Below are 24,852 nucleotides of genomic sequence, written 5' to 3'. Positions count from 1 at the left end.
TGCTGGCGTGAGGAGCAGGTTGGGATTGCTGCTCACGCCAGGAATAATAAACAGGTATGGGAAGGGGCGCGTGGTAGTAGGAGGCAGGGAAGGAGCGGGGGGGGGAGAAGAGGACAGGCACCCCCACCAAGATGGCCCTATGGCACCCCCATCTCCTTTGCTATACCACTGTCCAAGGGTTGGACACGACTGAATGGATAATAGTAGTATTTATTATAGATAGGCTAAAACCAGACTGGCTGGAAGTTCCTTTAGTAATGGGGAAAGGTAAGAGTTTGGAAAAGCTGCCCTCTCAGAGACTATCAAGAGTCTGCATGCTTTTCCCCAGGTACATTGTTCGGCTCTGGCAGTTACGTCCTGGGTTAGCAGGATGCGAGTGGATGACCACGGGTCCAACTAATGTCCTTTCTTTTGCCACCTTTTCATAGTCAAAAAGTCTACTGAGCAGTAACTTGTATCGCTGAGGACTTAAAAAGTTTAAAAGTTCCGTTGCATCCCGAGAGGTTTTTGTAGATACGTGTGGCCAAAATGAGGATCCATCGCACCAGCTCTTCCCCTCCCACCCCAATGCAGCACTGCCACGAGACCCAGGCCAGAGTACTGCAGCAAAGAGGGTCACACCACAAGCCAGATCAGGCCAGAAGACGTTCGTTTTTCTCCTTTCAGGAAAGAATGCATTAAGAACTCTGCAACTGCTAGGAAACACCAAACTTGTCCTCAAGGACCCCTGTTTGTGGCTGTCCTGAAAACAATGCGTCTACCACATATTTGCCTACAGTGAAAGCAATCATTGGGAATCACTCAGGTATTTCAATTACCCCAGGGAAGTAATTCATTTGGTGTCTGCTCCACCTACCCAGAAATGATAACAAAGGATTGCAAAGAAGTTTAAACATTATTAGTGGCCTCATGAGGAGTTAATTTCTGACCACCAAAAGCACCTTGAATATTTTGAATCTGATGCAAAGAGTACATTAAAATCAGTCTGTATCACTTGGCTCTACAGAGAAAACAACCCTGAGTCAGTGAGAGATTAGAGAAACTGGGCCTCTTCTCCCTTGAAAAGAGGAGACAGAGGGGACATGATCGAAACATTCAAGATAATGAGATGGAATAGACTTAATTGATAAAGACAGGTTGTTCACCCTCTCCAAGGTAGGGAGAACGAGAGGGCACTCTCTAAAGTTAAAAGGGGATAGATTCCATACAAACATAAGGAAGTTCTTCTAAACCCAGAGGGTGGTAGAAAACTGGAACACTCTTCCGGAGGCTGTTATAGAGGAAAACACCCTCCAGAGATTCAAAACAAAGTTAGACAAGTTCCTGCTGAACCAGAACGTACACAGGTAAGGCTAGTCTCAGTTAGGGCACTGGTCTTTGACCTAAGGGCCGCCGCGTGAGCGGACTGCTGGGCACGATGGACCACTGGTCTGACCCAGCAGCAGCAGTTCTTATATTCTTAAAAAAAGAAAGAAGGGTGTACTTAATTGTTGGAAGCCCAGAGGGATATATTAAGGCTCATTTTGTCTTCCGCTCAAAAAAGCACAAAATCGGATCTGCATCTGTGTCTCATTCTTGTTTCATTTAAGCAGATACTTATTTAATATACTCGTATATTTTTAAAAAAAAAAAAAAAAAGAGGGGGGAGGGGAGAACAGAAAAATGAAACGAAGAACTCCCCCATTTGGCAATCCAGGAACTCATTTCTAATGAACGAACAGCTCCTATTAAACAGTGCAATTATTTTTTTTCCCCCAAGAAGATTTTTGTCATTGCATTACGAAGATTCAGCAGCCTGCAGTTTCAGGAGTTAATAAGAACAGCCATTCATACGGCAAGCATGTCTAACCCTAAGGATACATCGGACAGAAAGATTGATGGAGCTGAAGGTTTCAATTTCTTCAGCCTGCGTTTCTAGAGCACTAGTAAACCAGTTGAATAATTTACAGTCTGATCACAGCTGCACTTCCCAGCCTTGTCCCAATGATCTCACAGCTAGTCACACTTTCAGGATCTCTCCACTGGATCTGCGTCAGATCTCAGCACATTCTCCTGCGTGCCCACGGGGGTGATCCTGAGAACTTGAAAGGTGAGGCGGGGGGAAATAAGGACAGGTTTGGGAAACTTGGTCTATTGACTAGTTTATTTATTAAAAGCTTTCACAAAAATGTGTTCTGATCTTGGATACATTGGAGAATCCATGTATGATTTAACACAGTGGTCTCAAACACGCGGCCCGGGGGCCACATGCGGCCCGCCAGGTACTATTTTGAGGCCCTCGGTATTTTATCATAATCACAAAAGTAAAATAAAACAGTTTCTTGATCATATGTCTCTTTAGCTATAAATGACAATATTATTATTAAGACTTAGCCAAAAAGAAAGATTTATAAACTATAAAGAGTTTTACCTCATGCAAAATTGTCATTTCTTTAATAAGACATTAACTATTTATTTCTGAAGCCCTCCAAGTACCTACAAATCCAAAATGTGGCCCTGTAAAGGGTTTGAGTTTGAGACCACTGATTTAACATTAATGACATCAGCTATTTTGGCCAGAAATGGATGTGATTTCAGGAATGGAACACCAGGCTCCACTTAAAGTCAGATGTAACCCATGCCCCATCTCAAGGAAATAGCCAGTTTGGAAGGATAATTCCGAGTAAGAATTCCTTCCTCCCTCAAGACTAAAGGTCAGATTTAAGGGCCTTTCTCAGGGCTCTGAATAGGGAGGACTGTACCAGACTCTTTCAGACTAGCTGTAAAAGAGTCAGAACTAGAGGCTAGGACAGAACATTCTTATCTTGCAGAATCGGGTCTGTTCACAAAAACTCTTCCCTTCACAGGGAACAGAGGAAAGGCAAGACAAGAAAATGCGGTACTCCTTCACGCGGGTTCCAAACGCGAAGTGAGGCATCTCATTATTTATTCATGCCAAGAAGCAAATCTTTGAGAACAGCTCAAGTAAAAAGAGGAGAATTTCTGTGATGCACGCAATTAGGTAGACACATTGAGGGCACCTCGTTTCATCACGCTCCCTTCTGACTAGGTTAAAATCAGCAGCCAGGATGTCATAGAACTTCTGCTGGCTCTCAGGACAGCATTAAGAACACACGCCAGAAACAATCCTGTATGAAAATAAAAGCAAAACCTAGATGCAATGAATACAGTTGGAAAGGGCCTTAGGCGCATGAGCCAATCAGGGCATTAGGCCCCTCCCCATGCATCCCAGGATACACCAGGAAGAAGAAGGTCCACCATTTTGGAGTGACAGGCTTAAGGAGCAGGAGGGACTAGGCATCTCTCCTGCTGTCAACCTAATTTCCAGATACCGGAGGGGGGGGAAGGGGGAGAGGGTGCATCCAGTGGCAGGAGGGCATGAGCATCCCTCTTGCCAATTTTTTATTTTAGGAAGGGGAGCAGGGGAGGGGTCAGTTCGTGGGGGGGGGGGTCAGTGCAGGGAGGTTTTGGCTTGTGCTGGTAGGAGGGCATGGGCATCCCTCCTGCCTCTATTCTGGTTACAGGGTATGTCATCAGGGGGGGGGCAGCATGGCACTTTTTTTTATGGGCCAGATATTGTGTGTAAGATACATACACACCATCTGTGCCCATAGAAAAAAATGAAAAAGAAACCTAGGCAGACCTGTCATCTTTTTCGGGTTGGTAATACTGATCTGATTCTGGCATGCAATGTTAGGCCATCAATCGGATGGCTAGTTTTAATATTAGTGACCTCATTTGCATGCCAGAATTGGAGAATGTACAACTGCACGGAAAACCATGCGGCGAGTCGTTTTGTACATCAGGTCGGCATATACAATTGGTCGCTAATAAACTGGTTTAGCGACGATCATTAGATGATCAGAGACTTTAGTGCATCTAGCCCTAGATCTGGTGACAACACCCACAAACCTGATCGAGAGATCAATTTTCATCCTCTTAGCAGAAAAATGGGAATTCAGACAAGAAAGTCATTCTTTCCACACAAGCCACAGAACTCCCCTCAGGTGTCATGTTGATGGAATAACCTCTCTCAAAAATGTCATTAGAAAAACCACAACACTGTTAAAATGTTGTAAAGGCCATAATTAAGGCTGGAGAGATCACCACTAGGGAGAGCAAGCCAGGGTTGCCTTAAACCATTACATGAACCTTGCTGCTAAACCAAGTATCCTGTTTCCCAATAGTGACCAAGCCAGGTCACAAAAATCTGAACAAAACCAAATAATGGTAACATTCCATGCTACCAATTACAGAGCAAGCAGTATAGAAACATGACGGCAGATAAAGGCCAAATGGCCCATCTAGTCTGCCCATCCTCAGTAACTATTATCTCTTTCTCTCTCCGAGAGATCCCACGTGCCTATCCCATGCCCTCTTGAATTCAGACACAGTCTCTGTTTCCACTACCTCTTCCAAGAGACTGTTCCACACATCTACCACCCTTTCCGTAAAGAAGTATATCCTCAAATTACTCCGGAGTCTATCACCTCTTAACTTCATCCTATGACCTCTCATTGCAGTTTCCTTTCAAATTAAAGAGACTCAACTCATGTGCATTTATATTATGTACGTATTTAAACAACTCTATCAAATCTCCCCTCTCCTGCCTTTCCTCCAAAGTATACAGATTGAGATTTTAAGTCTGTCATGTCCCCATACGCCTTATCACAAAGACCACACATCATTTTAGTAGCCTTTCTCTGGACCTATCTTTTTGAAGGTGCGGACTCCAGAATTGTACACAATATTCTAAATGAGGACTCACCAGAGCCTTATACAGAGGCATCAATACCTCCATTTTCCCAATGGCCATACCTCTCCCTATGCAACCTAGCATCCTTCTAGCTTTTGCCATTACCTTTTCTTTTTTTTTTTTTAATTTTTTTTTTTTTTATAATTTTTTATTTATACTTTTACAGTTTAACATTCAATCAATATATGAAGGAAATATAACCATCTAATAGGAAATACAAGTATTAATTATAAAATAATAACACATAGTAACTATGAGTAAAGTCCACAATCTGAGAGAAGAAGGAATCAATCAATTCCAAGGGAAGTTGGTTCCAAGAAATAAACTAAATTACAAATAACAGAGTGCAGTTGGAATTAACTAACTAATGGCCTGCTGGGCTGATTCCATGGAGGTATCTGGAATTCTTGTAGTTACTTTACCTTCAAGAAAAAACTGCAATTGATCAGGTTCATAAAAAATATATCTATTACTCTGATAGGTAATACAGCATTTACAGGGGAAACGTAATTGAAAGGTTGCCCCTAAACTCAAAACAGATTGACGACAAGCCAGAAACTTCTTACATCTGGCTTGTGTCCATTTAGATACATCAGGAAATATACAAATTTTTGATCCATGAAATTCCACCTTATCAGTCCTATAGAATAGGCGAAGAATTGCTTCTTTATCTTGAAGAAAGACAAATGTTACTAATAAAGTAGCTCTATTCGTTATATCTTCTTGAGATGTCTCCAGCATACCAGTGAGATCCAATTCTCCTGGTATAGCATTCCCTTTATCTTTGTCCTCCTTTGGTAAATTTAGGTAATATATCTTTTGTAATGGTGGCATATTGTTTTCAGGAAATTTCAGGACGGTATTCAAAAAGGACTGAAATAGATCCCTAGGAGATTGAAACTTGGAGATAGAAAAGTTTAGAAATCTCAGGTTTAAGTTCCTATTGGCATTTTCCAAATTCTCAATTTTCCTGGCAAATAAAGCTTTTTCCTTAAGTTGTAAATTAGTGGTAATCTTCCCATCTGCCACAGATTTCTCCAATTTGTCCATTCTATTAGACTGTTGCTGAAGTTTCTCTTCCAAAGTTTTAAATTTACTTTTAGTATTTTGTGTAGAAAGTACAATTTGAGAGCATACCTTGTGTAAAGTCTCCATAGCACTCCATAATGCCTCCATATCGATCACCGCTGGCTTAATCAGGGGAGCAGGTGCAGCTATTCCGGGGGACTCCACCAAGGGATCCACCTCCACCTTCCCATCCTCCCACTGACTTCCAGATCCTCCGAAACTCGATGCTGACTGCAAAGGAATCAACAAGTTATATTTCCCATCCGGGGTCAAGGGTGAGACCTGCAGCGCCGCCAGAGACGTCAATTCTGGCGCTTCCTGTACATCTGAGGGCGTCCCCGACATCATCCCGGGACGCGGAGGAACTCCAGGCCCGAAAGGGCTAAGCAAAACGTCGCCTTCCAAGACCGAGGTCTGCCCACCTCGGTCAGCGGATACGCCCTCACCAACTGGAACGGCATAGGAAGTTATTGCCGCTTGCCGAGTCAACGAAGTGGAAGAGGAGGCAGGAAGCACACTCCTCTGCTTACCCCTGCGCTTGGGCATATCAGGTAAATTTCTTTGTAGAAAATTGAAAAATTGCCGAACAGAGCAGGAGCCACCTGATAGCTCGACTCACTCCGACGCCATCTTGATTCCTCTCTCCCCGCCATTACCTTTTCAACCTGTTTGGCCATCTTAAGATCATCACATACAATCACACCCAAGTCCCGCTCTTCTGTCGTGCACATAAGTTCTTCACTCTTTAAACTGTACCGTTCCCTCTGGTTTTAGCAGCCCAAATGCATGACCTTGCATGTTTGTCTCAATTGCAGACTTGGACTTTTCCTCCAAGAACTTGTCCAAACCTTTAAGCTCAGCCATGTTAACTGCCGTAACCACATTCTCTGGCAACAAGTTCCATAGCTTAACTATTCATTGAGTGAAAAAAAATTTCTTCCTGTTTTGTTTTGAAAGTATTTTCCATGTAACTTAATTGAATGTCCCCTAATCTTTGTAAATTTTGATACAGTAAAATACTGATTCACTTGTACCCATTCTACACCACTTAGGATTTTGTAGGCTTTACTCATACCCCTCCCCCCCAAGCTGAAGAGCCTTAACCTTTTTAGCCTTTCCTTATATTAGAGGAGTTCTACCCCTTTATCATTTTGGTCACTCTTAAGCTTTTCTAATTCTGCTATGTCAACATGGAAAACCAACTCATTTGGAGATACCACCCCAAGAGATGACATTTTGATGATAAGAAGGATGTCATATAGGCAGCTTTATGGGTAGTCAAAGTAAACCAATAGGTCTTGAGGTCCCACCATCCTATTAGCCTACATGGAGTGTGAGCGATAATTCAAGAGCCCGTTTTGGAAACTGACCTCACTAGTATGCAAACTCATGGAAACACTGATCAAACAGAAACTTGATACAATCCTGGATGAAGAAAATCTACGTGATCCCCATCAACATGGATTTACCAAGGGCAGGTCCTGCCAATCAAATCTGATTAGCTTCTTCGACTGGGTAACAAGACAACTGGATGCCGGGGAGTCCCTGGACGTAGTGTATTTGGACTTCAGCAAAGCTTTTGATAGCATCCCACACCGCAGGTTATTGAACAAGTTGAAATCGCTGGGATTAGGGGAAACACTAGCTGCATGGGTTAAGGATTGGCTGAGCGGTAGACTTCAGAGGGTGATGGTAAATGGTACCCCATCCAAAACATCAGATGTGACCAGTGGAGTGCCACAGGGCTCGGTCTTGGGTCCAATCTTATTCAACATATTCATAAGTGATATGACCCAAGGGCTCAGAGGAAAAATATCATTGTTCGCCGATGATGCCAAACTGTGCAACATAGTAGGTAAAAGCACTATGCCTGACAGTATGACGCAGGATCTACTACTATTAGAACAATGGTCTTCGACTTGGCAGCTCAATTTCAATGCTAAAAAATGCAAAGTGATGCACCTGGGTAAAAGAAATCTGTGCAGGACTTACACGTTAAATGGTGAGACCTTAGTTAGGACCACGGAAGAACGGGATTTAGGAGTAATCATTAGTGATGACATGAAAACTGCCAATCAAGTGGAAAAGGCTTCCTCCAAGGCAAGGCAAATGATAGGTTGTATCCGTAGAGGTCTTATCAGCAGGATGCCAGAGGTCATAATGCCACTGTACAGGTCCATGGTGAGACCTCATTTGGAATATTGTGTTCAATTCTGGATACCACATTACTGGAAAGATGTGCTGAGAGTTGAGTCAGTTCAGCGGATGGCCACCAGGATGGTCTCGGGGCTCAAGGATCTTCTGTATGAAGTAAGGCTGAATAAATTGCAGCTGTACTCACTTGAAGAACGAAGAGAGAGAGGGGACATGATTGAGACATTTAAATATATCACGGGTTGTATCGAGGTGGAAGAGGATATCTTTCGTCTTATGGGACCTTCGTCCACCAGAGGGCATCCGCTGAAAATCAGGGGAGGGAAATTTCATGGTGACTCCAGAAAGTATTTCTTCACTGAGAGGGTGGTCGATCATTGGAATGAACTCCCACAACAGGTGAATGAGGCCAACAGCGTGGCAGATTTCAAAAATAGATGGGATATTCATGTGGGATCTCTAATGAGGTAAGGGCAGGAGGTTGGTGAGCAAACTCATGGGGGAAGGGTCACTGGAGTGGGCAGACTTGATGGGCTTTGGCCCTTTTCTGCCGTCATTTTTCTATGTTTCTATGTACACATACCAAGTCTAACATTTATAAGTATATTATCCAATCTTGGGGCTGAGGCAGGAGTAGGGATGGACGAAGGGGGATATAAGACTAAGTTTTGCCTAGGGCAGGGGTAGGCAATTTAGATTTGCATCTCAAGGAGGCAGTGCATGCAAATCCATCTCATACATATTCATTGTGGATACTCTGAAAACCTGACCTGGCTCCAGCTCTCACAGACCGGAATTGCCTACCCCTGGCCTAGGGCATCCAGTTCCCTTGCAGTAGGTCTGTCTACCATGATATCTAACAGGAAGATGAAACCAAAATGAGTGGCAATGATGAGTAGAGATGGCAAGAATAGCTCATAGCAAGAGTTTTCCTGAAACCCCACATATGCTACATTGCATCTTCTTTACCAGTTTATCATAGCATTAATCCACTTAAGACACACAAAAAATAAACAACACCTTCATCAAACTCCAATTAAGTTAATTAGTTCAATCAAAACAGGAATCACCTACAGTTTGTTTACTGGATTAAAGTTTTAAGGTTATCATAAACGGCAATGTTTTCACTTAAGAGAAAAGCTGAAATGTCAAGAAAAAATATATTGTGCATTATTAATTTTCCTCAAACAAGCCTAAGGAATCTTTACTACAAATTGGTCATATTTACTCTCTTCCAGAAAGAAAAATCCTTGGCTCTGACTGCAGAGTCACAAATGTCTTAGATAGCTCTAAGTCTAATAGATGCTGGCACTGTCATCTTGAAGCTCAGACATTGGATCATCTACTATTCTATTGTCCTATGATACTTAGTTTTTGGAAATCCATATGGGACCAAGTGAATAATTTATTGGAAGATCTAGTGGCATTATCATATGACACTGTATTATTTGGTACTTCCATGAGAGCTAAGAGTCAAATATCCTCTAATAATAATAATAAACTTTTACTCATTATGACGGAAGTTGCCATATAGCATATTACGAAAAACTGGAAAACTTGGGACTGGCTAAGTTGTAGTTTTTGGTGGAATTCTTTATGTCATATCTTTAAAACAGAGCGTGTAATAGCCATACAGCAGGGGCATTTTAAGAAATTTAGGGATGTTCGGGAGCCATTAACAAAATACTGTAAAGAATGAATATTATTTTTCCTTTTTGAATATGCACATCCAAGACGGGGGGAGGGTGGGGGTACTTTTTGGTTTCTTATGTTTGCAGATAACTGTTGGGTAGGGAGGGGGAGGGATATTTGGTCTGAATGAATCTTGTGAAAATATTAAGTGATGTTAAAGTGTAAAATGTTTTTATCCTGTATTACACTTACACTTCTCCCTCCGTATTCGCGGTTTCAGTATTTGCGGATTCGATTATTCATGGTTTTTAGCTTGCTGGCTCCTCCCTCCAAATTACATTAGCTTGCATAGAGAAATTGCTGATTCCAAGCGTATACAGAGAAATCGCTGATTCCCAGCACTTTCTTCGCCATGTTTTGCCTCTCCTTCAGGAACAGACCAGGTCTCCCACCATGTTATTCGGGTTTCACTATATTCACATGGTTTTTAATAGAAAACAGCAAATAGCATATGAAAAAGTTATTCACGGTTTTTCTGTATTTGTGATTCTGTTAATCCCCTATCACAGCGAATACGGAGGGAGAAGTGTATTGAAAGTTTTAAAAATGAAGAAAGAAATATATATATAAAAAAAAAAAAAAAGAAGAGTCACAAATGTCAATGAAAAATTATTCTGTTCAAATCTCTTTTGAAACTTCATGACTCCTGAAACTATTCAATGAGTGAAACGGCTGCTCTCAGTCTCCTAGAGTCAGATTATAATGCTGGGATTAGGAAAAATTACATACCTGCACATTACCAAAATTATCTAAATAAGCCCAAACCCCTCGTTATGTAACAGAAACATCTTCATATTTACAGACTTACCATACCACATTCTACCAGGCACATATCGCTAACACAGTATTATCTTTCCACGCTAATATAACCTGAAGTGAAATTCTCATCATGATGTCAAACAACCATGCCCTGTCTTTACGCAACACCCCTGACAATGCTGCAGATCTCGATATAACTCTCTTAGAAGCACAATCAACAGCAATGTCAAACACACCATAAATCCATTCCCACACTTGATCCCCAAATTGACTCATATAGGGACACTTATACAACATAAGAGAGAGCATGCCGACAGCCAGTTTACAAGATCAACAGACATATCTCCTTTGCTGGACAACTTTTGATACTTTCAAAAATGTTCAGCATGTTCTATGAGTTTATGCCAAAGATGTGGACAAAGAAGGCCTAGAAACCCGGACTCAAAAATACTCCTACACCCACCCCTCAGTGGCTATCCCCAAATTATATCCTCATACTTTCTGCAATGATGAACATGTATACACCATCTCCAATTTAACCCGCCTATAGACTGTAGAGACTTTATTAGTCTGCTGAACCAACTGAACACAAAAATCCCTTATGAACACATCGTTTAAGCAACCCTGAACTCTGTAGACAATAGAAAACACAGAAAAATATAGAAACTTAATGGCAAGGGGTCATGTGGTACTCTCAGCTTGAGTGGACGTCCCTTACACCAGTTCTGGGGCACTTCCTAAACAGATCCTGCTTACTTTACCTCCAAAGAGACCCACAAAAAGGCAAAAAGGTCAAAGGTTCCCAAGAGTGGTAGTGAAACAGTGTCCCCAACAAAGATTAAATCAATAACCGACAAAATAATATGAATAAGGTAAATAGCTATCAGAATTTTACAAGGCATAGGTACCCTCAGTGCGAAGGGACAGCAACGGGAGCGTGGCTCCAATGCTTCACGCATCAAAGTGGCGCCGGGAAGGCGTACACCTACACACCATCATAGGGTACCAGAGTATGTGTTTTTAAATAAAAATAACACTATCACCAAAAAAGCAGTGCAAAATAAACACAGGGCACTGTTACAACAACCAATCAGGGAACCCCCCAGCCAACTCCCAAAAAAATGAAAGAGCAAACTTAGCTTCAAAAGATTTTCATCCAATGTCCAAGGGAAGTGAGACAGGGCAGATGGAACGCCAGAAGACCAGGTTCAACCAGCCTGGTTTCGAGAACAAGTCCCTTCCTCAGGAAGTTTTGGATTTTTCATCTTCATTGTGCGTCTCCTTATGGACTAAATGACAGCATCGAATGGAACACTATTGTTTAGTGTGGCTCCTCCTCCTGTGCTCTGATTGGCTCTATGTCCTTCCTGTTGGCTTTTAAGCAAGTTTGCGTGCCTTCTCATTTGCTCCTCCTTTCTTCCCAGCTCTCCTAGAGGACTGCCATTGATTGATTTGTTCAGTTATGGGTTCCTGTCGCTGTCCCTTCGCACTGAGGGTACCCAAGCCTTGTAAAATTCTGATAGCTATTTACCTTATTCATATTATTTTGTCAGTTATTGATTTAACCTTTGTTGGGGACACTGTTTCACTACCACTCTTAGGAACCTTTGACCTTTTTGCTTTTTTGTGGGTCTCTTTGTAAGGTTCTCTGGCAATTTTGTTTTTGGAGTTTGTTGTACTTTACCTCCAAAGCATCTTTTTGGCAGCGATGTATGGATATCGGTTTACTGCTGCTGGTTCAGGAGAGCATCAGCAACAGCAGAGCAGAATAGGAGGTTGCAGTATGCTAGCTGTGCGATGGGGCAGCCACACAGCTTAAAGAGAATGTTGAACACCTGCTTTTCGCTTGCACCCATGGCAGACTGCCCCTGCCCTCCCCCTTGGTGAGCCACTGCATCTAACGGGCCTGTCTTGTACACGGTGACGGGACAAAAGCCCACCGACAAATTGGAGCAGACAATTGAGCGCAAGACATCAGCGTGCCGACGAGGGGTGTAGGGAGAACCACACACACACTATTTACTGAATACTGTTCGTGCTGCCATATTAGGGGGTGTAATCCCCCCACATTATACAGAAAACTTAACTTTTCTCCTAAAAAATAGGGAAAATTTAAGTTTCCTCTATAATGGGGGGCTACAACCCCCCAAAACCACCCCAACGGCAGCGTAAACAGTATTTAGTAAACTAGGGGGTTCCCCCCCATACCCCCTGTCGGAGTCCTTTAAAATAAGGTTTTGTGCGGCGCGCTGAAGTTTTGCGCTCAATTGTCTGCTCCAATTTGTCGGCGCGTGTTTGTCCAGTGCGCTTATGACTATGAACCCATGTACACATACCCTGGAGTTATGCAAGTAGACAGGGGGCTACCAGCATCCCTGAGCTGGGGCTGTGCGATTTATCTTTTTTGCCCTCCCATCACTTTTTGGACATAACTGGGATCTCAGTACTGGCAACAGCAGGTTCTAAGTGCTGACATCATCCCTAGGAGCCAGAAACAGTAAACAAAACCTTAAAGATTTATTTAAATTTACATCTGAACATTCTTTGGGCAAGATGTATGGATGAAAGGGCATGCCCCTTTGAAATCTGGAGGAATGTAGAGGAACATGCTGGTCAGAATCTGTAGTCAATGCAAGGAAGAAAAAAGGAAAAGACAAGAATTCAGTTGTAGCCTCTTCTTCCACCAGAGTAGGTCTCATGGATAAACATGGTTGGTTGGTTGGTCACACTAATACTTCTATGGTTTATTATTATTATGGGACTAGTCTTTAAGCCCGTTATATTAATGGGTGCTAGAATAGATGTATCTGTCTGTCTTTCTTTCTGTCTCTCTGTCTCCTTAGCCTCTGTCTGTCTTTCTTTCTTGCTCACTGGCCGATGTCTGTCTGTCTCTGTGGCCCCCTGTCTGTTTGTCATTCTTTCTGTCTGTGTCTCTCTCTGGCCCCTTGTCTGTCTGTCTTTCTTTCTTTCTGTCTGTCTCTCTCCCTGACCCCCCCCCCCCCCGAGCAAACCAAGATTGCTGCCTGCATCCCAGCACACCCCTCCCCCCAAAGCAGCCCATTTTCCCTCTCCCCCTCCACTTCCCTATGCAGCAGTAGCAGCCGGATGCCTCGCAGCACCTTGAAGGACACCCTCCTGCCATTGCTCTCACTGCCGCACACGACGTAAATGGAACACAGCACGAAGCACAAATCAAGGCAGCAGGCAACACGCTATTTCAACTGCGCATGTGCAGGTAAGGGTTTTATTATAGAGGATTTATAATCCACTCATACTTTATCAGTTCCAGTGCAGCTAACAATTTAAGAAGTTGACTAACTCCTAGTTATGTCACCAGATTATATACAAGATTAGTGCTCTTTCTAGAAAGAATAGCATACTAAAAAAAAAACAAAAAAACAACCACAACCCTAGTGGAGAAGACATTTTTAAACAAGCATGTTTTGATGAAACATTTTATATGAAACCGAAGACTTAAGAATAGTGAAAATTTCTTTGCCTACCTTAACCGCTTGATAAGACAATAATTGTTCAAATAATTTTAATGTTTTAATTATTTTAGGAGACAGAAAAGACTTGTCGTTTTGTTTCCCAGAAATGCTATCCCCTTTTTTATGTTACACTGTTTGTGAAAATAATCAGGAACTTTATAAAGGAAGCAGGACATAAGAATAGCTTTACTGGGTCGGACCATGGTCCATCTAGCCCAGTGGGCCAATCCAAGTCACTAGTACCTGGCAGAAACCCAACGGGAAGCGACATTCCATGCTACCAATCCAGAACAAGCAGTGGCAGCTTAAACAGAGTCCTAATTTCCACAGGAAATCAGTGCGGGTTTTCAAAGTACATTCAATCAATTTTTTTTAGTGAATAAAATAAGACGAAGTGCCATACTGTGTATTGACTGAACTTTCTTACTCAAATTTTTACACACCCTACATATGCTATGTTGCAATAGTCAAGTTGACTCAGAATTATAGGTTAAAATCAATTTTGTAATAGGAAGAAGGCTTTTCTAATTTAATGATCTATATGTGGCTGTAGAGTTAACAGGCTAGCTAAATAAAAGCTAACCTGTTAACCTAGCCTAGAATTTTTAAGATTTTAAGATTTAAGCTAGCCTAGAATTTTTATAGATTAATCCAATTTGTATTCAGTTTGATTCATACAGATAATGAAAAGGATCTTAATCAAATTATTTCCAAAGCTCATGAATTTAGTTTTTTCTATATTCATCTTCAACTTGTGTTTACTCATCCACATTTCAAATAATTGTATCCCTTGTTGAATCCTTAGAAATGTGGATAAGTAAACACAAGTTGAAGCTAAAATAGAAAAAAAAAAACTAAATTTATGAGCTTTGGAAATAATTTGAATATGATCCTTTCAATTATCTGTATGAATCAAACTGTGAATGAAACTAAAATTGAGATGTCATCTGCATAAATGTTTGTTATAGAAACATTTCTTTTCAAACTCTAGTCCTAGAGATTTCAAGAATACATTGAAGAATGCCAGGGACAGGAGGGAGCCCTGTGGAACCTGCATGGATTACTCCAGCCCTCGGAAAAATCAGATGCTATCTTAACCCGAAAAAAACAAAACAAAACCCTGAGCCATCCACATACTTGACTTGTGACTCCCCATTTTTTCAAGAACTGTTAACAAGAGTATGGTCCATCAGGTCAAAGGTACATGATAGATCAAATTGCAAAAAAGTGCCTGCTTATCCTCACAACGCAAACAACATGTATTATTAACAATTCAATAATACAGTAGTTTCAGTACTGTGATACATTCTACCTCTCAAAAGGGAGAAGGGTTCTTGCACTGAAATTTAAAGGTGTCCCCATGGTCCCCTAGCTGATCTTGATTTAATTTGCCTGCTGTGTTTTACTGTACAATCTGAACACATGTGCAAACATATGTTGTTAATTAAATGTCAGTAAATAAATACAATTAATATTTTCTTGGTGGACAAATAGAAGTTTTTCATGGAGGACAGAGTTTGTGAAGAGATCCCACTGTCCAGCTCTGTTCCTTCACTGAACTGCAAGCAAATTTGAAGAGTTGGACATGAAGGGCCCCTTTTATCAAACTGCGCAAGCAGTTTTTAGCGCAGAGAGCCGTGCTGCTCCCGACGCTCATAGGAACTCTATGAGCGTCGGGAGCAGCGCGGCTCTCTGCGCTAAAAACTGCTAGTGCAGTTTGATAGACGAGGTCCTAAGTCTGGGTCAATGGACTGTTGCAATCCAGATGTGCAGCTTATAGGCTACCGGACTTTCTGGGTTATAAAACATAAATCAGAAATTTGGCAAGAACTCTACCAGTGCAAAAAAAAAAAAAAATCTGTGCTGTAATTTTTTTATATATATTTTTGTTAACACACATGTGCTTTCTCTGGACACGTTATTAAATTACTTGAAAGAGGTACTTCACCTACCCATTGGGGAACAGATTGGATTCACCGAATGTCATGTTTCTTGGAATGTCAGTTCTTATCAAGTCCATATCGCCCTCATTTCACATTGAGATCTCCAGAGAGCCTCGATCTTTCTGGATTTTTGAAGGCTTCCCCAGGATGACAATGCCAAACTCTCCTCTTCTCTTCTCGTAGTTTTAAGAATAAGCAACTTATCAAATAACTTTAAAAGAAAGAAGACACTGCTCTACAGAAGAAAACCTAAATATTTTCCCGATACGACAAGTGCTGTGCAGCTTTGCAAGCAATCTCTTTTGCATCCCAAAATCCTGATGCTTGCTAATAGCACCTCCTTTCACCCCCTCCTTTACAAAGCCACGCTAGCGTTTTTAGCGCCGGCCTCAGCGGCGACAGCTCAGACGCTCATATGAGCGGTTACTGCTGCAGCCGGCGCTAGAAATACTAGCGCAGCTTTGTATAGGAGGGGGGACAGGGAAAAATGCTTGCGTACCTGAATAAATTCATGTAAATCACTCTGAGCTTTCCCGGGAGAACGGTATAGAAAATGGAATAAATAAATAAAATTTGCAATTCCCTTATAAGCACTTGGCTGACTTTCAAAGCAATGATAATGTTTTTGTTGATCCTTTGCATTTTCTTCAGAAAAAAAGGAGAAACTTGTGCTACTTCCCCTTTCCAGTAGAGCTTTGGTGGGTGTAGAAAGCTATTTAGATGGGGGGAAAAGTGCATCTTGGGAGTAAAGTATTTACTATTTTTTTCTTATTTCACATATTTATGCCATGTGCCCCACTTTATCCTCATTACGTAGGCTTAACACTGAGATTGTTAATTTGGATTGTTTGAGTTAAGATGATCTGTTCAGTTTTGGAATGTAATTTTTATTTTTTTATTTTGACATCTGGAAAATAATTTTTTTAGGTGTGTGAATGCACATTCCTAAAAGGTGCAAAGGTTGTTTTACATTGATGCACCAAGAGATACTATGCTACCCCTGGAGTCTATAAAAAGAACTATGATGAGCAGTAAATTTGACAGATTAAGATCTTACCTGACATACACCTGCTTAGGGGTGATTTATATCACTGTCATGATATGTGGAAAACTAACCCATTTGGAGATTCTGCCCCAAGAGATGAAGTTAACATGATGAGCTGATGTCATAAAACGAGCTTGAGTTGATCCTCTAGAAAACTCAAGTAGAATGGATTAGTTACTCCTGAAGGTGGGGGATTTTTCCATTTTTTTAAATCATCCAAGGCTATTGTGTCCTCTGCATTTTATAAACTGTACTTAACTTGAAAATCAAAGGGACTCTGACTCATTTTACATCTGTGCACCATTGTCTATATGTAAACTCTGTTATTGTAGCTGGTTAACACAATATCAGGTGGCCCTAAGTAGTACTTTAACATGTTCAGAATGCTGCTCCTAGCCCTCTGAAAGGTTGCACGGATGCTATTTGTCAACATCTCCCTAAAGAAGCCTTTTGCCTGATTACCTGTTAAGCAGCGCACATATTTTAAAAGCTTGTGTATTGATTTTTAAGTCTGGGCGGCATGCATTGAAGCTACTAAGTAGTCAACTTAAAACAAACCAGAGAAAATATATCTTCACTCAACATGTAATTAAACTCTGGAATTTGTTGCCAGGGAATGTGGCAAAAGCAGTTAGCTTAGCAAGGTTAAAAAAAAAAAAAAAAAAAAAAAAAAAAAAAAAGGTTTGGATGATTCCTAAAAGAAAAGTCCATAACGCGTTAAGAGTTATTTCTAGGATAAGCAGCATAAAATCTTTTACTTTTTGGGGATCTTGTCAGGTACTTGTGACCTGGGGTGACCATGTTTGGAAACAGGAGACTGGGCTTGATGAACCTTCAGTCTTTCCCAGTATGGCACCACTTATGTTCGGTGACGGGTCAAAACCGCACGAGACAAAGCCACGTGGAAAAAGGAGCACCGACAATCGCGCACAGGATGTCTGCGCGCTGGATTTAAACAGTATTTTAAAGTGCTCCAAGGGGATGTGGGGGGACCTCCCCCCCCTTTACTTAGAACTGCTGGCGCTGTTAGTGGGCCTGTTATAGTTGGTTGCCCTTCACTTAAATTTACTCATTTTGTAGTTACTCATAATTCACACTTGAGAGGAATTCAGGGCTCCTTTTATCAAACCGTGGTAGAGCTTTCTATTGCGGGTCGGTGAGGTAAATGCTCCGACACTCATAGGAATTGAATGAGCATTTACCTCGCTGGCCCACGGTAAAAAAGTTCTACACAGTGTGATAAAAGTGCAGCATTTGTGCCGAGTTCTGCACAGGACCGGCAAAAAGCTTTCCTTGATCCCTCCCAGTCTTCCTCCAGCACAGTTCTACAGCTCCGTGTGTTGCAAATCAGCAGCAGGGCCCAGAAGAGCGATTATGTGCCTAGGATAGAAACCAACTCAGAATCATACACCAAGGGGTCCTTTTACTAAGGCGTGCTAACCGATTTAGCACGTACCCGTTATATTCTATGGGCGCCTTAGCATTTAGCGCATACTAATCTTTAGCGTGCGTGCTAAATCGGTTAGCACGCCTTAGTAAAAGGACCCCCAAGTTAGGGAGAGCGAATTGGGGAAGGGGAGAGCATGTGCTAGAGGACACAGAAAGAGAGAGAGTTGGGGGCTGAAACTACCAGGAAAGCAGAAGGGAAACAATACTGTGCTGGGGGGGGGGCCTTCAGGAGAGAAAAGAGACTGCTCTACCCGCCCCCCTCCCCCTCCCGAAAAAAAAGTTACAAATAAAAGTTGGCAGAATTCTATATTTTTTGTTTGCAAAATTCCCCCAGGAGTAGTTTCAGGACATTATTGCTGGGCATAAAATATTAATTCCTTATACCTAACTTGATTAGAACAAAAGGGGTTACTAGGAATTCAAGGAGAAATGTAAAGCTTTTCTCAAGCTTACTATTCCTATTGGTTTTGAATGAAAACATTCTGTATATTTTTATTGTAGTTAGTGCGATTATATAATATGGCTCTACATTTTTGTTTATTAGTTGTCATGTACCATTGGCTGTTATCTTATATAGTATTTTATATATCATTATCAGTGCTGAACATAGAGTTACCATATGGCTCCAGAAAAAGGAGGATGGATCGAGACATCCAGATTTTACTTCCTTTGCTTTCAATGGAAGTAAAACCCAGATGTGTCTAGCTGTCCTCCTTATTTCCACTGCATTCACTGAAGTAAAACCCGGATATCTCAATCCATCCTCCTTTTTCAGGAGCCATAAGGGAACCCTAGCTGAACAAATGATTTTTTTTTGTATTTGCAGAATAAAATTGTCAAATAAACAAGAGAATGCAATGACTGTGCAAGGTACAAGGCTACAAAATTGGAGGCAAAGTAAAATTGTTGTAGCAAAACCCTCATACCCACACAGATCTAAACCCACACTATTGATCAGAGGTTCTCAACCAAGCCAATCAGGTTTTCAGGATAACCCACAATTAATATTCATGAGACAAATGTTATGCGTTGCCTCCCTTATATTCAAATCTCTCCCATGAATTATCATTGTGTGTATCTTGAAAACCAGACTGGCTTGCTGTGTCCCAAAAACTGGGCTGAGAAGCCTTACTATTGCCAAAAGTCATTTTCAATAGTCATTTTAAAAATGTAATGTAGTTGCCTTGCCACAGCAGTATTAGTAAGTTTGTATGTAAGCATGGTTCTGCCAGCAAGAAAATTAAACAAATCACTATTGCCTTTAATAGAATCACATTTTGGACAATGCTATTTGTTGCTACTAAAAACACCTGAGTCAGATGGTTGTGCTTGTGCAGAATGTGGGAAACAGGTGACTTGGAAATAACAAGTGTAAAGGTGACTGACTATTAGATGTCAAAATGTTTGATTATTCACTATATTTATGTAGCTTCAGGAAACTTCATATGAAATATCTGCTTCAATATAAAACGCAAATCAACTATCAAAGTCTGGTTTGAAAGAAAAAAAATAAGATGTATTTACCTAATAATTATCATTTTCCCAGCAGGCCAGATTAAAGTCTGCAAACCACAGCAGAGGAAAACATCCTGTCCGATTAACCTCACCAGCCCTTTTCTAATCTAGAGGATCTGAGACTGAAGAAAGCCCAAGGCTTGCAAGTTTATCTCCCAACACCTCAAAAGATTAAAAAAAAAAAACAAAACAAACAACCACCCCAAACCACCACACAGATTGGCTTTGTCAGCTGAGCCATTTATGACCCAGATCGATATCCTACAGGAAACACAAAAGACATCTTTACAGCTCGAGTCAACCCCAAAGCAAACCTATTCAAGCAAACATTAACCCGAATTGCGGTACTGCTGCCTATTACCCCCGGTGGTCTCCAAAAGGCTGGGGGGGGGGATGGGGAGAGATGCTCGAAAACCCGAGGCCACAATTTCCATCCCGGGGACTCCCACAATTAGAGATTAACAACTACAAGATAAAAGCAGCGAGCTTTGAAGGTTTCCCACCGCGCGAACAGGCGACTAAGCAAGGTGCCAGAGAGAAGGACATCGCAACAGGTGCCGGGGGCAAGGGAAGAGGGCAAGTAGCTCGCCCGCACGGTGTAGCCCTTGCCATCCGACCAGCCCCGGCCATCAGTCTGATATGCCGCAAGCCGCGGCATTTCCACGCAAGCGACCCCGGCCCCAACCCGAGCAAAATCGCTGCACGTCGGGGAAGGGGTAAAACGTGGATCTCACGGATCTTAACTGCATCGGGATCCATCAGAGCCATAACCTATGCCGAGACTAAAACAATCATAATAATTTTATTGTTATATACCAAGTGGCACGGACCTCAGATTTTTAAGGATGTGCGGTTATGATCCGTCTTTTACCCCTTCCCCCTACACGTCTTTTTATTTCAACATCCAACACTCTATAAACCCTTAGTCCTCTCTAATTTTTCTAGTGACCAAACATTATCTAAAACCCATAATTCTCCCTTAAAATTTTATCTCATCGTTTAATCTATTACTTCAAAGTTGAAATGTAATTCTTGTTTTAGTTTGGACGTAATCCGCCTTGAACCGCAAGGTAACGGCGGACTAGAAATCACTAATGTAATCATTTATATTCCGCATATCCTACAATTCTATGCCGATTACAAATTATTCAGGTATTCAATCGTTTTTCCCCCAACTGTCCCGACGCTATCGACTGTAGCCGGGGCAATGGGGATGAAGTGACTTGCCCAGGGGTCACAAGGAGCAGCGCGGGATTCGAACCCACAACCTCAGGGTGCCGAGGCTGTAGCTCTAATCACGTCTATTGGAAAACGAGAAGAAGCGGGCTCGCGCTTACCTCCCTTTCCTGGCAACAAAGGCAGAGTAAAAGCCGGGGGGGGGGGGGGTTAAAGGCACTAACGCTGCAGATACAAACCGGATCCCTCGATCCTGCAGGGCGCCGGATCCCACTCGGCGCTGGTTTCATCGGAAGGAAGGACCCCCCCCCCCCTGAGCAGCGTTACTAGCCCTGCGGGGGGGAGGCTGGCAGCAGGGGCTCGGGGTCAGCGCAGCCCGACATTTGTAAAATCAATCAAGCCCGAGGAACAGAGTGAAAAGGCATGAGGGGGAGGGGGGAGGAGATGTGCAAACAGATCGCCTTTTAAATCAGGGGCCAGCAGTTCAGGGTCTCCCTCGGCCGTCCCCCCCCCCCCCCTTCTTCTTTATCTCCTGCAACTTCGTGACGGATTTACAACTTCCAGTCAAGCCTGAGCCGCGAAAGCGATTGCAGCCCCCCCCCCCCCAAAGGTTCGTAGAGATGTCCGTTTAAACGTGCACATTGGGGGAGGGCAGGGGAAACCAGCAGAGGATTACAAAAAAAAAAAAACACCAAACAAACCCTAGGGTCTGGCAGTATAGAGAGAAGCAATGCAAAAAAAAAAAGACAAGACAGGATTTTTAATTAAAAAATAGCACAGTGCAATTAAGAAGGCTGAAGTGGCAGAGCCAAACCAAATTCCCACGCGCACAGGTACAGCAAAACAGAAGAGAAGCCGGATCTACCTTTCAGACGTTACGTCCACGACACGTTTCGCCTCCAAGACTAATAAGTTCATGGCTTTCGGCTCGGAGGTGTTGGTGCTCGTTAGGCGGCGGCAGCAACGGAGCCGCTACCGCTTTCAGGCAGCCACCTGTCTCGTCAAACTCTGCCACCCTACCTAACTCACCTCTCCCGCTCGGGTCCAGGTAGCCGCTGGGGTGAGGAGGAAGGGGGGCGACGCCGCAGCTCCGCTCCCGATTAACACCTGACCCGCGTCCCCGGAGACTCCGCACCCGCCTTCACGCTGAGCTGGCTGCGGCGCGCGGACTGGGGAAGGGGGAGTGCAGTGCGCAGGCGCGGAGCCCGGGCGGGGCGGGGTCCGGCGCAGGTGACGCGCCCGCTACTCTGCTTTCCCTGCGGTCAGGGACGCGGGCTGAGGCGGCGGCCCCCGGGTGCGCGCTCAGAGCGAAGAGGAAGGGACGGGGCAGGTAGAGAGGGGTCGCCAGGGCATTAGGTGGGATGCCAGGGTTTCATACAAGTACCCTGGCAGGGGCCATTTCATATCTGTTACACCCTCCCCTGCATTTTTCCAGTACTTCCCCCGTGCATCTTCCTTACACATGTACCATAGTAGATGACACAACTGGGTAATTGAATAAATTGAATATTGTTCCAAAGGAAATGTAGCACAAACAAGGAACAATAATAGTTATTAATACAGTTTTAAAAAAGGCGTTTAGAATCCAAAAGTAGAGTAAAATAACTCAGCATAGGGAAAAACCCTTTTATAAACTTTCATAGAATCAATCATTGCACCATCTTGTTAGAATAAATTATTTTTAAATAACTTCATAGATTCATAAGTAATTCTTAAATCTCCATAATGTGTAAATAAAGTCCAAAGTCTCTGAGGAAGCCAGGACGGCGAAACGCGTCAGAACCCCGCTGGGTCACCGCTGCAGAGACATTGAAACTATAATCTGTTTACTTATATTAGCTTTTCACAAAACTTTGGACTTTGGACTTTATTTACACATTATGGAGATTTAAGAATTACTTATGAATCTATGAAGTTATTTAAAAATCATTTATTCTAACAAGATGGTGCAATGATTGATTCTATGAAAGTTTATAAAAGGGTTTTTCCCTATGCTGAGTTATTTTACTCTACTTTTGGATTCTAAACGCCTTTTTTAAAACTGTATTAATAACTATTATTGTTCCTTGTTTGCTGTTTGTGCCATAGTAGATGACGGCAGATAAAGACCCGAATGGTCCATCCAGTCTGCCCAACCTGATTCAATTTAAATTTTTTTAATTTTTTCTTCTTAGCTATTTCTGGGCAAGAATCCAAAGCTCTACCCAGTACTGTGCTTGGGTACCGTACTGCTACTAATCATTTCTATAGAGCTATGCAGCAGAGCTGTACATCAAAGCATAGAAGAGACAGTCCCTGCTCAAAAGAGCTTACAATCTAGTCAAGACAGAGACACTGAACAAGAAAGTGCATCAATTCACTGCTCAGGTAGGGGAATTACAAAGGGAATGATAAAGAAAGAGATTGGTGCTTAGCAAGTAGGGGAATTACAGAGGTAATAAGAGCATATTGGTGCTTAGGTAGGGGAATTACAGAAGGAAAGACAAGACGGACATGGGGGAAGGGGTAAAACACGGGCCTGACAGACCTCGCGGATCTAAAACCGCACGTCCTTAAAAATCTGAGGTCCGTGTCCTTGCCACTTGTAGTTTCTGTCTCTTACAGACCTCTATGACATTTTAGCGCTGACGGATCCGTCCCAGCATAGGGAGGGAAAAGTATTAGGATCCGTCAGCGCTAAAAATGTCATAAAGGTCTATCAGAGCCAGAAACTAAAAGTGGTGCGGACCTCAGATTTTAGGAAACCGATTTAAAGGATTCGTTTTAGAGCCGCTCCAGCACTAGTCTCTGGCTCTGACAGACCAGAGATTATAAACACAGAAAATAATTAAAAGGCCAGAAGGAAAAGTCCAACACGCTGGTGGGAAAAACAGAGAACCATGAATGAGAAAACCTAAGACAAAGAAAAGGAGGAAGGGGAACCATAAGAGAGAAGAGAAAAGGTGAGAGAGCTGACAGAAAGGGAACTAGTATGTGATGAGTTGTTTGTACAATCTAAATCACACAGATGCCAGGTCCAAGATTTATCCTTAACTCTTCCCCCCTGGGACCTCCTGGACTATGCCAGAGCGTTAATTGTGCAGCTCAGTAATAAAATAGGATGTCTGGAAAGCAAACTGAAGTACGGGAATGTTTAACAGCAGTCTCCCCACGAAGATCACAAGTTACCTCTTAACCCCCGAACTCCGGAGGGGCTCCAAGATCCAGGGCCTCAATTACGGCAAATTCTATGTCGGGCTTAAAGGATAAGCAGAGCGCAAAACGGTTAAACAGCCCTGTTAAGCGCTGGGTTTTCAGGATCTCCTCAAAGAGACCTCCAATTTGCGATCCAGGAAGCCTGATTCACTATAGTGCACTCTTACTTTTAACTATAATAAGATCCAGCAGACTTAAACTTATACATAAAAAGGCTTCTGCTCTGCCGCTCCAGCACTAGTCTCTGGCTCTGACCAGGGCCGGATTTAGATGAAAAGAGGCCCTAGGCTATTCCACTTATGAGGCCCTTTCACCTCCCATTTTTAAGTTTGTAAATTACACGAGAGATAAAATACATCATTGCTGTGATATATATCAATATGTTAAATGAAACATGTTGTTATTGGTACTAACCTTTATAAAAAATGTGATACGGATAATAAATTAAAAAAAAAAAAGTCGAGAACACTTATTTGGACATTTATTCTCAGCACCATATATAGTACTTGTAACAATAACTAATCAAACATAACACACAACATTTACAAAGAAACAAAATAAGGCACGTCAATATTTGCCATAGCGAAAAAAGCTGGTCCAGGGAGGAGT

At 42.4% G+C, this 24,852-nt stretch overlaps 1 protein-coding gene across 4 annotated transcripts in view; it reads right to left on the bottom strand.

The window, feature by feature from the left end:
* FHDC1 (FH2 domain containing 1) overlaps positions 1–22,228 on the bottom strand; it is a 153,875-nt gene extending 131,647 nt beyond the window's left edge. Inside the window, exon 1 of one of the 4 annotated variants that reach the window (XM_033940804.1) lies at positions 22,069–22,228. The gene's annotated coding sequence lies outside the window, so the exon portion shown is untranslated. Of the gene's footprint in view, positions 1–21,287; positions 21,419–21,913; positions 22,047–22,068 lie in introns of those variants that run through there. The other 3 variants (XM_033940784.1, XM_033940795.1, XM_033940813.1) reach the window with 3 other exon arrangements.
* Positions 22,229–24,852: the final 2,624 nt, after the last annotated feature.

Source organism: Geotrypetes seraphini, chromosome 1 (assembly GCF_902459505.1).
Source record: "Geotrypetes seraphini chromosome 1, aGeoSer1.1, whole genome shotgun sequence".
Classification (NCBI taxonomy): Eukaryota; Metazoa; Chordata; class Amphibia; order Gymnophiona; family Dermophiidae; genus Geotrypetes; species Geotrypetes seraphini.
The sequence above is the reverse complement of the archived record's forward strand: the minus strand, read 5'-3'. Positions and strand labels throughout refer to the sequence as shown.